At 35.4% G+C, this 15,744-nt stretch overlaps 1 long non-coding RNA gene across 1 annotated transcript; it reads left to right on the top strand.

The window, feature by feature from the left end:
* Nucleotides 1-1,995: 1,995 nt before the first annotated feature.
* LOC147510658 (uncharacterized) lies at nt 1,996-4,922 on the top strand. Its single transcript, XR_015216837.1, has 4 exons — nt 1,996-2,153; nt 2,509-2,748; nt 4,070-4,172; nt 4,279-4,922. It is a non-coding gene; the product is annotated as an uncharacterized LOC147510658 (long non-coding RNA).
* Nucleotides 4,923-15,744: the final 10,822 nt, after the last annotated feature.

The following is a 15,744-nucleotide window of genomic DNA, read 5'->3' as shown; positions in this document are numbered from 1 at the left end:
GAGGCTCCTTAGGTTCTAACTAAACTATAACCAGCCAAGCATATTCCATACTTACCTCATTTCATGCTCAATTACAGAGTGAGTCGTCTCTGCACAAGTAATTAGTTTGACCCACCCTTCTGCTAAACCATATACAATCATCTATTTAAAGATATATCATTAACCAACATATTACCATAATTATATTAATTAAGGCTTTCTTTGTGTGTCCCTAAAATTCACGTCGTATCTATGTTTTACCTAGTTTCCCTGGCTACCACAATCGCTTCCCAATGCCGAACATGTACATCCACATGCCTCCCCTTACATAATGAACCACTCCGTGTGTAACTACTCTGAGCGGGATGCCGCACACTAGGTAACCCTCACACGAAAGCCATTATGTAAGTACTGCCACTATTCGGCATAAAATATCGCGCGTCTCGTTCTAATTTTGCGAACGGAATAATCAAGCCACCATTCGGCTACGATTGCCCAACACATGGGTCAATCAACATCTTATATATACACCCTATATAAGGGCCAATCAAATTACTGCGCCCACAGGGGCAAATCACATGAGTTGTGGTAGCTAGGTTCTAGGATTTTCGTTCGTAATTTATTCAGTGTCATACATTTATGACTCATAATAATTCCACTATATCACGTCGCAAGGTCAAATACCTTATTGCACTAAGCCACAATATTTAAAAATATCTCAATTATATCTCGTAACCACTTTCATTCTTTCACGTGCCAATGTATTATTGCACTACATACAATCCCGGGAAATATCCACAAATACTCTACTAGCATCTCACGGATAAAAATAATGGAGTGTCTATACATTTATTTCTCCACAACTATTGCATTTAATATATATATATATATATATATATATATATATATATATATATATATATATATATATATATATATATATATATATATATCTTACTATATTAGAAAAAATCTGGGGGGGTTGATGAACGATTTTTTTTCACGTCACGTCCTGAGGGGTACAATGGTCTTTTCACTATCTAATTCGGGGGTATTTTGGTATGTTAATAATCTAACAGCCCCTTCCTTCGCTTACATGTGTTCTCTTCATCAAACTGAATTAATTAGACAGAAACCTTCGTTCCCCATTATTTCTCTCATTCTCAATTTTCGTTCTCACTCCTCCAATTTCTCGGCGGAAAAGAAAAAAACCGTGCAAAAATCAAAACCCACTCAACGAGGGTATCTCTAGAGCTGGTGTTTATTTTATTCCTTCGTTTTTTAAGACTGGGAAAGATGTTAAAGCCTGAAGAATTGTTGGAAGCAATTTTTTTTACTGGTGCTGATGCTTCTCCTGAAGACCAAGAACGAATTGATAAGGTAAATTTGTTAATAAGTTGTTTTGTTTTGTGTTTTCCAGTTTCAATGATGTAGAAGAGATATGGCTTTGGGTATTAATAAGGATTTGTGTTTGTTGATATGAATATATAGATGGCAACATTGAGTCCAGTGAAATAGAAACTCAAGTCTTATTTATACCACCTCGACATCATATCGATTTTGCAGACTCAGGTGTGTTGTTTGTGTTATAAATCTATCAATATAAGAAATCCCGAATCATATAAAAAAAAGTTTGACATCGAATCATGATGAGTAGTTAACTGGTTTATCCTTTTCCACCAAGTTATAAACAATATAAATGTAATTTTAAAAATCGTTATTATTTTCTTAAATGTGACTCAACTTCTTTCTTGCAGTTCATAGAAAAGATTATTGAGGAGGCCACAAAAAAAGTCCCCCACATTAATTCTTTGCGGGGTTGTGGCTCATGTATCCCGAACAATTAGATATTACGTTAAAGAGTTGGCCGCCAGCTTTAACTTCACCTGGTTACGGTACTTGGAGGCTTTTCGGAGAATTACTCTTCCGAATTTGATTCTTCTTGCTCTACTCTCTCATTAGTCTTGGATATTTAGCATCGGTTTGTTATTTTGACAAATTGCCCAAAGAAATGCCAAGTTCTTTGACATTGTGTTTTCCACTTTCTTATGCCAAAGTTCTCCTTAAAAACAGTGGCTTTCGATGAGGATTTCGAAGCTGAATTAGCTGAAAGTCATGATGCAAGAACAGAAGTATCATTGCTGGCTAAAGGCTCGGACGTTGAGCTAACTGAAGTAGGTTATTTGATTTATTGGTTACATTTTGGTATGCCAGTATTCGTTCAACCATGCATATTCGTCCTTTTTTGCATGCTACTTTCTATTGCTGCACCCTTAATAGAATTTTCATTACAATTATGTGATTTTATGTGTGTACTCTTTTACAGTAAAAAAACCTATCAAAGAATTGCATTATTTTGTAAAATGTCAATTTAGACCATTAACAAATAACCACAACAAACAAAATGAAAAATAAAAAAATTTAAAACAGAAACAGAAACGAACATTTTGAGCATTCATTGACGCTATATATTCCTTTTTGGTTTGCTTCGTAGAAAAGATTCTAACGTTCTGTTGTCCTTCCTGTTAGGCATTTATGAACACCGAATTGTATGCGCGTGTTTCTGTCGCTGTACTCTTTCATGAGCTAGCCAATCGGGCTGATAGACTGGGATCTGTAAAGGAAAATAAAGACTGCCATGTTGCACTCCATGCCGGAAAATCTTTTCTGTTAGAGCTTCTCGATTCAACAGAATAGATAGGTGTTTCCCTGTGGCTATACCTTCTTTGTCCCATAATAATGCTAAGCCATCTCTTTCCAATAATACAGGTATTCTATCACCTCGATTATCTGGTCATAAAAAAAAAAGAACGTTTATGCACTGTACACAAGGTGGTTGACTTTGATATTTATGAGCATGTGATTAAGTTAACAACCTATGTTAGTGAATGAAAATATAAAATATTAGAAAGTAACTATGTGCTATGAGCATATGCAGGTTATTTTACCCTATAAGAAATCTGATTTCTTGAGATTAGTGAATGAAAATGGCATTTGATTATGAACTACCCTGAATTTTGGACGCATACATGAACCAAACCAATTTTAACATGGTCTGCCTTCCCCTGAATGTGAAAATATGAGAGTTACCAAATCTATAATTTAAAATATTTGTCAATGTAATCAAAGAACTCTATCAAATAATACTTTAGAAGTGTAAAGATCGACCAATTTCATTAATTTCTCTTTATCACATGTTACAGAGGCTCTTGTGTTTCAGTGTATATTGATTATGTTGTTTTGTTGGTATGGTGCGTGGCCTGTTCCTTGATCTTAGAGTTTTGTGTTTGACGAATGCAGTTCCAAGTTTCATTAATTACATTAGTTAGTCTATGTTTCATTCCTACCCTATGAAAAAATATTTGAGCAAATGATATACTCAGGTCAATCTTAATTTTTCACGATGCGGTAATTGCATTTAGATATTAGAACAAATACAGATAAACCCTGGCCCGATGCATGACTTGGCCCGATGCATGACTAAGTTATACCCTCCCGAGCTAAAATATGTCAAAATAGTTCTTACTATATAATTACATTTCTTATGGGTGTGTTAACCGAGATAGTTAGAAGTCCTAAAACAGAATTATATAGTTGGAAGTCCTTACTATATTGACTGCAGAAGTCCTGAAACAGAATTTTGGTCCTGAGGTTGTTGTATGGAGTGCTGGACTAATCTTGTTCATCCTACTTTCTGGGATTTAAGTTTTCATGTATCCCAAGTCAATTTCAATTAAGCGTGAAAGTGCGTCTCCTACTCTCTTCTTAGATTCGGTAGGAAATAGAGATTGATCGTTTTCTTATGTTTGACTTTTGTGGAAATGCCCGAGTTGACGTAGCAACTTTCTATGTTAAAAAAAACTAGCTATAAACTGAGTTAAGTTGAAATCAGAACCTTTTAAAGATCCTATTCTTCTGCATTTCTTTCGTTTCGTTATTTTAATAGAATATCTTTTGCTATTCCCATTTTTGCTATTGTTGTTGATCTTTTGTATAGTGTTTTGTATAGTGGCTCCTATACAATCTATAGTTGAGCATGCTTCCCTTACTGAGTGTGACCGTAATCAATTATTTGTTTATCCTTGAGTAGGAGTTGTTGTTCACCTTCCTACTGAAGTAAATACTTGAAGATGCGAGGGAGAAAGTGCATCCAAACTAAAAGACCTACTGGCAAGAAAAGGACGCTTCATACGGTATGTGCGTATGTACGTTAATTAATTGGACCTATATTATTTTAACCTGTTCTGGTGTGTCTGATGCCTTTTGATTTTTACATATCCTGACTTTTTGTTTCCATAGGTGGAGCAAGGCATCTGCTTGGGAATCCAGTCCCTTATTTGCTGACACTGATTGGAAACGAATTGTGGTGCCTGTGATGAGATTGTATATGGAGACAACTGATGGATCTTTCATATAATCCAAGGAGAGTGCATTAGTCTGGAACCATTAGGATGCAGATTTGGATTCTGGGTCCTGTAAGGCCATGGAGCTATTGGACCATTTGGAAAGTGTACTTACAAATGAACCTGTTGCTGTTAAGAAGGGGCATCATATTGTCGAAGTTGTGAAGATGCTTCAAGGACTTGCATCTGCTTCTTGTCAGAAGCCAATCAAGATATAGTTATAATACTCAAGTCTCTTTTGAGAGTGTTGAATGAAATACACCTGAATCATAAACTTTTGTTCTTGAGTTGCATACAAGTGCGATGATGTTAATATGGTATGGATAGACTGCATGCCTGATAGTATACCTTGGATTGTGTACTTACACGTCCTTGGGGAACGGTGTTGTGCGAAAATGTAGGAATATGCTTGCTATTGATAGTACCTTAATTGAATACTTTATGAGGTGTTGTTGATACAATTTTACTACATGGGTCATGCTGGAACTACTTTGTTTGAGTTTAACAAAGACTGGCTTGATTTTCATAATGCAATGTCATTTGAAAAGTATTTTGAAGCTGATCATTTTGGCCGCCTCAATTTTCGGCTATTTTTCTTCTTTTTTTGACCAGTCTTTTTTTTTTATCAGACTATTTTTTTTTCTTCAATTTAGTTGGAATGAGAATGAAAACTAGATCAATTATGAACCAAGTTACTATAGATGGTACTTAGTGTGGGTGAGCAAGTGGATGTTGTAGGCACTAAGCAGCAGTTCAATTTAGATTTTACAGCAAAAAACAATTTTGCAATCTTGAACTGATATGTTCAAAAAGTTCGTGGAGTTGACGCAATAGTATAAGCAAATAACTACTGAATGCAACACCACTTTGCATACCACGCCATCGAAGGCGTGTTTGCAGTATATATATATATATATATATATATATATATATATATATATATATATATATATATATATATATATATCAACATGTTATATAATGTCACAATATCAAAGTCAAATCTTAATTAGATAATGACAACCAAATTTATACAAGCTTCCACAACATTTTAGCATTTGATTTGTCCATACAATTTACAACATAAAATGTAGCACAATTAAACAGTCCACAGTCCACAATCAAATCCCAAAAATCTAAAGTCCATGAATCTAAGTCCGTATGTAGTTTAATACTCATAAAAACATATATATCAAATTCTTATTATCAGAATTCCCCTCTAGTTACGTGCCAATATTTATATGCTTTAAACACTACTTACGTCAAATCTTAATTAGATAATGACAAACAAGGTTATACAATGTTCGACAATATTTTATTACTACATTTGTCCATATACTTAAATATGTGAAAAACTGGAAAAACAATATTCCACAGTCAACGGTCAACGGTCAAAGTCAAAGTCAACACGTCATTGTCAAAGTCAAACTGTCGTTTCCATGTTCAACAGGTTCAGGGTCGTAGCCATGGTTCATGGCTAAGGGCAAAGGTGCATGGCTCATGGGCTCATGACTAAGGTAATGGCTAAGGTCATGGTTCGGACCCACTAGCCAAGCCCAAACCCAACCTTAGAACCCGAAAGTCTAAACGTTTAAAGACCCAAATAGATCTATTTGAAGTTATATGGACCGGCCCAAAAACCAAAATTAGAAACTGGCTCAAAACACAAATGGGTTTGGCCCGGAGAATTAAACTGAAACCGGCCCAACACTTAAACTAAAACTGGTCCACAACAAAGGATTAATCCGGCCCAATAACTAACTAATGTTTAGGCCCAAAAACTTAAACTGAACTGGCCCACAACTTAATCTGGAATTGGCCCAACACACTAATAGATTTCAGCCCAAAACAAAACAAAATAGAACTGGCCTAAAGGAAAACCAACTAAGGCCCAACTAACACAACTAAAACCAGGCCCAAAGAAACAAAATAGAACTGGCCCAACCAACTTAAACTTGCTAAGGCCCAAGACCCAACCCCCAACCCCCAACAGTTCATCTTCTCCAGGCTTCTTCCTCCACCAGCAGCCCCAAATTTCGGCCACCCCAATCTCCACTTGCCACCCAAAAACAACCAACCGAAATTGGTTAGGGGGAAAAACCCCACAACATTAACAAAACCGAAACCCTCAAATCATTCAATCCATATCTTCTTCAAAACCAGATCTAGAATTTTCCGACCGCCATTAATGGCTTCTACAACCTCCGACAGTCCCCCACCAAATACCAACATTCAAACATACCTCAACAACCAACAAAATCAACCAAATAACAGTTTGAATTATGTTACTGGAGGACGTCTGGGCATGCCGCCATTAATGGACCTTCTAGCTTTCAATCAACACTCTCCAGCACTCACTTAACCCCCTCCCCACGAATCTACAACCCATCATCAGTCCACAACCAAACGAAAATGACAATGACAGTTACATAAAATTTGGACAGGCGATTCCTTGGTGCCGCCATGAATACATTTACAGAGCTCCGACAGAGCTTCGACAGCACCATCCACCGCTTCTAAACTCGACATCAACCAACGAGATTTAATATATAAACAGTGTTCAATAATCTACAACAGTTCCAACTCGTATACAGACCAACAGTTTGTTTTGGCTCGCAGCCATTAACGGCCTCCAAGCTTAAGCTTCGACAGTTCAAATACAAATTTTCGATATTTAACGAAGTTTAATAATACGACAGGCACGACGTCGAATAAAACATGATAATGAGCAATATCAATAGGCCGAAACCTTAGACAGAGAAATATGTACACGGAAAACTATAGATTCGGTAAAATAGCAAAAATAGCTACTCACCTTTATTAACAACTCCACGAATCCCTCGTAGTCCGAATTGTCGCGCTCCACCCTCCAGCAATCCAGCTTTTATCTCTGCCTCCATTTTTATTATTTTATTCTCTAAAAACTTTATTCTCTTTAACAATGTGATTATATACTTGGGTTTGAAACCCAAGTCCAATACAGACTCGGGCCCAGAAACCAGGCCCACATATCTCAAATCCAATCCAGCAAATTTTAAATAATAATTAAATTAATTAATTAATAAATAAATACGTATTTTAAATATGGGCGTTACAGATGTAGACCAGTAATTGGTCTAGATGGATGCTTTCTGAAAGGTAACTATGGGGGTTGTGTATTGAGTGTCATTGGATTAGATGCTATGAATGGGCTGTTTCGTCTTGGTATATATATATGCAGAGGTGAAGATAAGTGTACATGGAATGATTTCTTGAAGAATCTCAAACCTCATTTGAACAAACACCCAAAGAAACTTACATTCATATCAGATAGGCAGAAATGGCTTATAGATGTTGTTCTTTCCTTTTGCAAATCACAGGTACAACCAAACTTATATTCATATTATAGTTCTTATCTTATTATAGATTGCATGTATAAGAATGGGTTGTTTTCTTTATTGTTCACATATTTTGTTTTAGACATATGTATAAGAATTTCAAGTCAGAATTCAAGGGTGATTACTTGCAAAGTTTAAGTTGGGGGTGCAACAAAGGCATATAAAGTACCTGAGCATGTAACATTTATGGATCAGTTGGAAGAGGAGGAGCCAGATGCAAAGAAGTGGTTAGAAAAAGAATCATTAAACTGTTGGGCTAGATCACACTTTGATTTGACATCAAAATGTGATGCTATAACAAACAATTTCAGTGAGTCATTTAACAGTTGGATCCTAAAAATTAGGGACAGGCCCTTACTTCAATTTGTGGACAAATACAGCTTGGTTGTTATGGGCTTATTGCATCATAGAAGAGAGCTTGCATGTGAGATGGCAGATAATGAGTTGATACCAGCTGTTAGAGATGTGATTATTGAAAGACTTGAGAAGAAGCACACCAGATATAAGGTTTCAGGAGTCTCACAAACTGTATACTGTGCCATCACCATAAAAAGTGAAAAAAAAAATGTTGTGGGATTTGGTTAAACAAGAGTGTGCTTGTATAGTTTGGCAAATGGCTGGGATTCCATGTGTGCATGTTATAGGCTGTGATCGGACCATTCAAAAAAAAAAAGAAAGTTGGGCAAGGTATATTTTTTAGTTGCTATTTAGTAAGACCATTCAAATGCTATTTAGTTGCTATTTAGTAAGATATTCAAATGTTAACAGGCATTGCGCAGTCCATTTTATCATGTGAATGCATTCAGAGCAACTTATGGTGGTTATATATTTCCATTTGACAATGAAGAGGATTGGGGCAAGGTACTTTTGGATTTGTCTTATCAATCATATTTCCAATTCTCCACTGGGATTCTTATGTATTGTTATATGACAGATTAAACCAGAAGATGTTGTACAACCTCCACCACTCGAGAGACATCCAGGTAGACCTAAAAAACAGAGGATAAAATGTGATGATGAAAAGAAGGCAACAAGTAAGAGAAAGTGTAAGAAATGTCTTGAACCAGGGCATAATAAGATGACATGTCCACTAGGGAAAGATCAACCATCAAAGAAATCAAGGAAATCATATGAAGCCAATGAAGCTGAAGACATTAAACCTGAAGTTGGGAATGCGGAGAACAATGAAGGTGAACGGGCAGAAGAGGTGGTGGCAGAAGGTGGGCATGATAGCCCTACAAGAACTAGAGGTGGTAGAAAAAGAGGTGGGGATAATAATGTGAATGTGCAGCTAGTGATTGATGTCCCTGAAGCTGAAGTTCAGAATATGCAAAATGATGTCCCTAGAGCAAGGAGAAGTGGAAGAGCTAGTAGAGCTGGTGGTATGAGAGGTGCAGGCCAACATGTGAATTTGCAGCCAGTGATTGATGTCCCTGAAGCTGAGAATCTGCAAGTCCCTGAAGCAAGGAGAGGTGGAAGAACTGGTAGAGCTGAAGCTGCAAATGTTAGGAGATATGGAACAAGAAGTGGTACAGGCAGAGGAGGTGGTAGAGGCTTGGGCTGGTGGTTGGGTGAAGATTCACAACCACCCTCGACACCAGGACAATCTACACCTTGTATTGTGTTAAGTGAGTCTCTTACTCAATCCCAACCTCAGTAGTGCAAGCCAACATGTTGCTTAGTTGAGACACTCTATTTATTTGAGATACTCTGTTAAAGTTGGCATGCTGCTTTCGTGGCTGTGTTTATGGGCATCATATATTTTTTGTTATTTTGTATGCTTTATGGAAGTTCACTTTTGCAGAATGATCGATTATGGAAGTTATGAAAGTTCACTTTTGCAGACTAAATTATGGAAGTTCACCTATGCAGACTAAATTATGGAAGTTCAAATGATCAATTATCAATACAGGTTTAACTAGCTTTATTTTTGTTAGAAAAGCATGTTTATTCAAGTTGCACTGAGTACACACTCACTCCCCCCTCACTCACTCACTCACAAGTACTAGTAGGTAAATGACATTGTGGGCACAAGTGATAGCTCTTGCAAAGAGGAAATTCTTCTTTGTATAATTGGCAACTTGGAAGCACCTCTTTGTTGGAGTAGATCTCTTGCACAATACTACGAGCCTCGAATGAGCACTTAAGCAACTTGGTTTCTAGGGTACCAGTCTCGTTATACTGTAAAATCACACGCATAAACCCACAACACCAAGCTTTAGGGCAGTGAACACCTATGTAAGTACATGTTGAGGCATAATACCCTTCTTCCTTGCAAAATTGGCAGACCTAAAAAAACACATATTAGGGATTAGTGCCAACAATAATCTACCTCATTAGGGATTAGTCCTAATTAAAACTATTTATTTTGCGTTTGGTCCAACTGAACTGCCATTAAAGAGAAAGGTCGAACAGGTCACAAGGTGAGAAACTTACCTTTGGAGGAGAGAGAACCACCATTTCACTTCCACCCATTTTTTAAAGTGTATGTTTGAAAGGATTTTAAGTGTATTTTTTGAAGTGTATGTTTGAAGGTAGGTAGGCTCCCATGGTTGAAATATATAGGGAGTGGAAGAAGACAGCTTCTAACGGCTATATTAATTGGGGCCGTTGGATCGAATCTTAATTTTACCGTTTTTTTGTTTGATTTCAAATTTCACATCATAGACATGTGCGAGGGGTGTTTTAGGCATTACAAAATTTTAGTTTTTCAGACCAATGGTTCAGTCACGGTCAATGCAAAGTCAACGCAGTCAACTATCAATTTTGGCCCAATAGCTAATAAACGAACAATTGGTGACCAACTGCATATTACCCATTTATAAGTGGCCCAAAAGCTAAATACCCCTTTTCTGAATATAAGATTTTGTTAGTGTAGACTATGTACTTATATAATTAGTCGATCTCCATGCACAGGTTGCACAAACTAGATAGATCGGAAATTGCCTTCCATTTCATTATAGTTTGAAAAACTGAATAGAATATTCAAAACAACTCACGATCTTAATACAAATAACAAAATTAAAATATAAAATAGATTAATTAAACCAACGAATTATACAACACAATAATTTACTTAGAAAAAAAAGGATCAAACCTTGAATCATTTTTGTTGTAAATGCTAGAAATAAAATTTGAGAGGAAAAAAAAATGAGAGAGGATAGTTTAGGGTTTTATGATTTATGAGAAGTAATTAAGAAATGAGGGTTTAGAGACTATGAGTTATACATAAGTATAATCCTAATACAATGAAGAATGTGTTTCGATAAAGTTTTATACTTGGGCATCAAGGCTTTCAAATAGATTTTGGAGGTAAGACTAACGTGGTAAAAGTCAAAGGAAGTCAAAGTATAAAAATCTTAATTTTGGAGGCAAGACTAACGTGGTAGAAGTCAAAGTGTAAAAATCTTAACTGAGGTAATATAAGAAAGTAAGAAACTATAAAGGAAGATGAAAGTTGATTTTCTGAATATAAGATTTTGTTAGTGTAGACTATGTACTGATATAATTAGTCGATCTCCATGCACAAGTTGCACAAACAAGATAGATCGAAAATTGCCTTCCATTTCATTATAGTTTGAAAAACTAAACAGAATATTCAAAACAACTCACGATCTTAATACAAATAACAAAATTAAAATATAAAATAGATTAATTAAACCAATGACTTATACAACACAATAATTTACTTAGAAAAAAAAGGGATCAAACCTTGAATCATTTTTGTTGTAAATGCTGGAAATAAAATTTGAGAGGGGAAAAAAATGAGAGAGGAGAGTTTAGAGTTTAGAGTTTAGAGTTTTATGATTTATGATTTATGATTTATGAGAAATAAGAAATGAGAGTTTAGAGACTATGAGTTACACATAACTGACATAAGTATAATCCTAATACAATGAGAAATGTGTTTCGATAAAGTTTTATACTTGGGCATCAAGTCTTTCAAATAGATTTTGGAGGTAAAACTAACGTGGTAAAAGTCAAAGGAAGTCAAAGTATAAAAATCTTAATTTTGGAGGCAAGACTAACGTGGTAGAAGTCAAAGTGTAAAAATCTTAACTGAGGTAATATAAGAAAGTAAGAAATGATAAAGGAAGATGAAAATTGATTTTCTAAATATAAGATTGTGTTAGTGTAGACTATGTACTGATATAATTGAAAGAAAAAACATTACAATTCAAGATTTTTTATTTTTTATTTTTTTGATAAAACTCACAGAAAAATTAACTTATATAAACAACAAAGGAAGGACAAAGTGGATATTTTGTCAGAATAATTTCAAAATAAAAAGTGATAGCTTAATAAAAATAATAATAACAAAGTGAAATTTAAAAAGATAGAAGGTTTCACCGTGCAGATGATGGCATCTGAAAGGCTACAGATTGCATAGATCCTTTGATAGTTCACATCCTTCCTTGAAGCCTTCCAATGACTTCCTTGGAAGCTTGCCATGTTTTTTCGATTTCCATGACCACATCATCTTAAGGTTATTGTTTCTTTGTCCCTTGATCACCATGACCACTTTATCTTAAGATTATTGTTTATCTTAACATGAATTTTTTGTATATATACTGCTCCTGATAGGGTTATACTAGCCCATGACTTTCCAACTTTGACTATCTTATATATACAATCAAAAAACATGTGCTATGCACATGAATGACAATGTTTTTATCTAATTTGGTCAATGACAATTAAAACTTAGACTTTTTTTAAAAAATGAATAAATACACTGTCAAAGCAAGTACATGTGTTCCTTAACGTACGTGAGCAATGACACATCCTAATTAAGCACATAAAATATAGACACATCATTAGATACAATCTTTGCAAAGCGGGCCCGCAAATAATAGTAAATTTAAATGGATGCCAGATTAACGAAGCCCTAGGTAGCTAGGGAATAACGTAAAGTAAAATAAACTTTTATAATATGAAAATGTTGAAGATGTCAATTTTAGTTGACCGTCATTACAATGGCATGACTGGAAACTGGGCATGAAGCTGCAACTAAAATCAAATGAGTTACTCTATTCATTGGGTTAATCGACGAATGGCTGTTCGAGGAAGAACTTAAATATGATGTAGCATTATGTGATCTTCTTTCAGTTTAGAGTTAGAACCTGCAATATGAAAGTATGCAACAACTTTAGAGAACACATTAAGTTACCTAAAATGTGTACATGCAACCGTACCAAAACTATTCTAATGTTATCAGTATTTAAGATTAGGGAACAAAAATATGCAAATTAAAAGAGACTCAAGATTTCGACCAACTTTATGGCCAATAAATCACTACTTGTTTCACACTTTCACTTCCCTAACACCATGTCCACATCCCCACGTCAAGTGTTAAACACTAAACAGGTGTATTACTAAATCATTGTGTCATTTGTTCATTCTAGAAAGAAAGTACAAAGCATAATAGTAACAATATAGACCTAAACAAATTAACCTGATGCAATTTCTTGTGCAGATCACAATAGGAAAACCAACCACTTACTACATAGGAATATATAGAAGACTTTCTAGCTGTCCACTAGCATCAAATGTGAGGAACAAATTAGAAGCATTAAAGTGAATACACACGTGATTCAAAGTTTTTTGAACGATCTTTTCACAAACGAATTGGGATTTGGGAATGGGTAGTGGTCTCTTTATCAAGTAATATAGTGATCTGAAATACTAATTCTATTCTTCATTAGACTAATTCCAATGGAATTAAAACCATATAATAACTCAACATTCGTACCAAAAAAGGTAGAAACTAATTTTTCCTTTAAAATAAGTGCTTGGAAAATGCAATCAAGGACTTAAAAAAGTAAGGAAAATTGAGATTGCTATTGCATTATCCCATACTCCCTTCTACATACCTAGTCGAACTGTTATAGGGTAAACGAAAATTAAAAGTAAAAAAAAAAAATCACCTTCTGTTCGACCAAGGAACCATATTCTTGGAAATAACACTAAGACGTAGCTTTCAGTTAGCACCATTAGTCTTGTCTGCTTTTTAAATGGTTTAATTAAGAATCAGAAGACATGTGCATGGCTTGATTGCACTAGTGTTATGGTCGTCCTTCACCAAAATATCCTACCCATCCCCTCCCACCTCCTCTTCCTCTTGTGCTCCTTCCGCTTCCCCTCTGCCTCGGCTCTCCCATTGCTATTACTTTGCAGTTACTGCTACATATTTACTTGATGTATCTTCTGCGCATTAAATTGTTAATGCTGCAACCACACACTAGTTGTTGCTAGTGCACATTATGCTTCTCCTGCTAACATGCAGACCGTTAGATTAGACTACCCAATCACCGATTTGCAGGTTGAAACATAACAAGGACTGGACTACCTTGGCCTTGAACGATTGCGAGTTCATGGCATCCCAAACCCTGACATGAAATATCCAAAATCCTTGATACAAAAAAAGTGGCTTTTTGCAATGAGGTTTTTTCCACGGTCAAGAGTTTTGTGGCTAGATAGTGTTTGTTGCCACAACTTGTAGAAGTCTTGGCAAGAAGGTACATTTTGCTTCCCCTATTTCCTTCCATTGCAAAAGGTACATTTCTTGCAACAGATGTAGTCTAGCCATGGCTTTAAGTTTGGCCTTTTGCAACAAGGAAGTTCTAGCCCCGACTTTAAGTAAATCTAAAGCGACAGCAATGGCGAAAAGTTCTTATTTTGTTATTACTAATTTATTTTCTAAAAACAGATTAGTTCTCGCGCCTGTTTTCGTTCCTCCATCCCCCCCCCAGTGAAAAGTTGAATCCATAACCTCAAAGGCTCAAATAACAAAAAAAAAACCATAAACTGGCCCCCTTTATCTTCTTCACTAGGCCACTGCTTCGTTCTTCACTTCGCTAATCTCATTCTTTATGTTTTGTTCTTCATCCTAGCTTCATAGGTAACCTTTTTGGCCAAACTTTTACAATTTATTTTGATTTTTAGGTCCTCTAATTTTGTGTTTGCAATGGAATCAATGGATTGAGGTTCTAATCTTATCTACACTATTTCTAGGTAAAAGGTGTGACTTTTAAGTTTAAAGCTTGTACTTTCTTCTTGCAGACCTCAGCCCCAATCTACTCGGATCTGTTGCTCCTCTTTTGAAAATCGAGTTCATATAAGCTCGATGTGGCAAGTAGGTCCCTATCAAACTATTTTTTCTTTGTTTCCCTCTTTCCCTCAGTCCCAGCAATTGAAAGGTTTGGAGCCCTCTACTTTAGGGTGCTTACACATTCTCTAAAAAAGGAGAATTTAAAGGTAAAGTTTAGAATTTGTGCATTTAATTTATCTTGTATACATGCAACTTCCATTGTTTTAGATGATCTGTGAGTGAGGGGTCCCTATCTGATTCTTTTGTTTTGGTTTGTAGATATTTTTTGGACTTGTAAAATTGGGATGATTAATGTAGATAGGTTTGCGTCGATTGTACACAACATTTTTTAGATTAATTTCAATAACTTTGAGTGATTGTATGTTTTGTTAGTCTAAGATTAACTATATATGTTTTGCATTACTTGTTTGACTACACACATAGAATTGAAGAGCTTTTACTGTTAGTATGGTCAACAGTATGCATGGTCTTTGTGTTTTGTTTCTTCGTCATGGCTTGGTCTATTTTTTCATGAGGACCTTGTAGGTGTCACAACAATTAGAATCGATTCTAATGTTCTATTGCATTTCTTCAGGGATGGTTCCTTCATAAGTTATATGTACGTGCTGTAGCTGTTTGGTAGGGGATAGACTTATATAAAATAAAATCATCCCAATTCCTCCCCAGTTAGCTGTTAAGTTGATGCTAAAAAATTGATACCCTAATATGTGTAAAATTGATAATGATATCATGCCATATCACTTTGTGGTTTTTGAATAACTTTTGATTGTATTGTACATCTTCCTTTTCACCTGCTAATATTAATTCCTTAATTTGTTAATTTTAGTATCTTAGAATTTGCTTTTCCTCAATCAACAAAGATGGTTATAAGAGAATC

This window comes from Coptis chinensis, chromosome 3 (genome assembly GCF_015680905.1).
Source record: "Coptis chinensis isolate HL-2020 chromosome 3, ASM1568090v1, whole genome shotgun sequence".
Taxonomy (NCBI): Eukaryota; Viridiplantae; Streptophyta; class Magnoliopsida; order Ranunculales; family Ranunculaceae; genus Coptis; species Coptis chinensis.
This window is presented reverse-complemented; position numbering and strand designations above follow the sequence as displayed.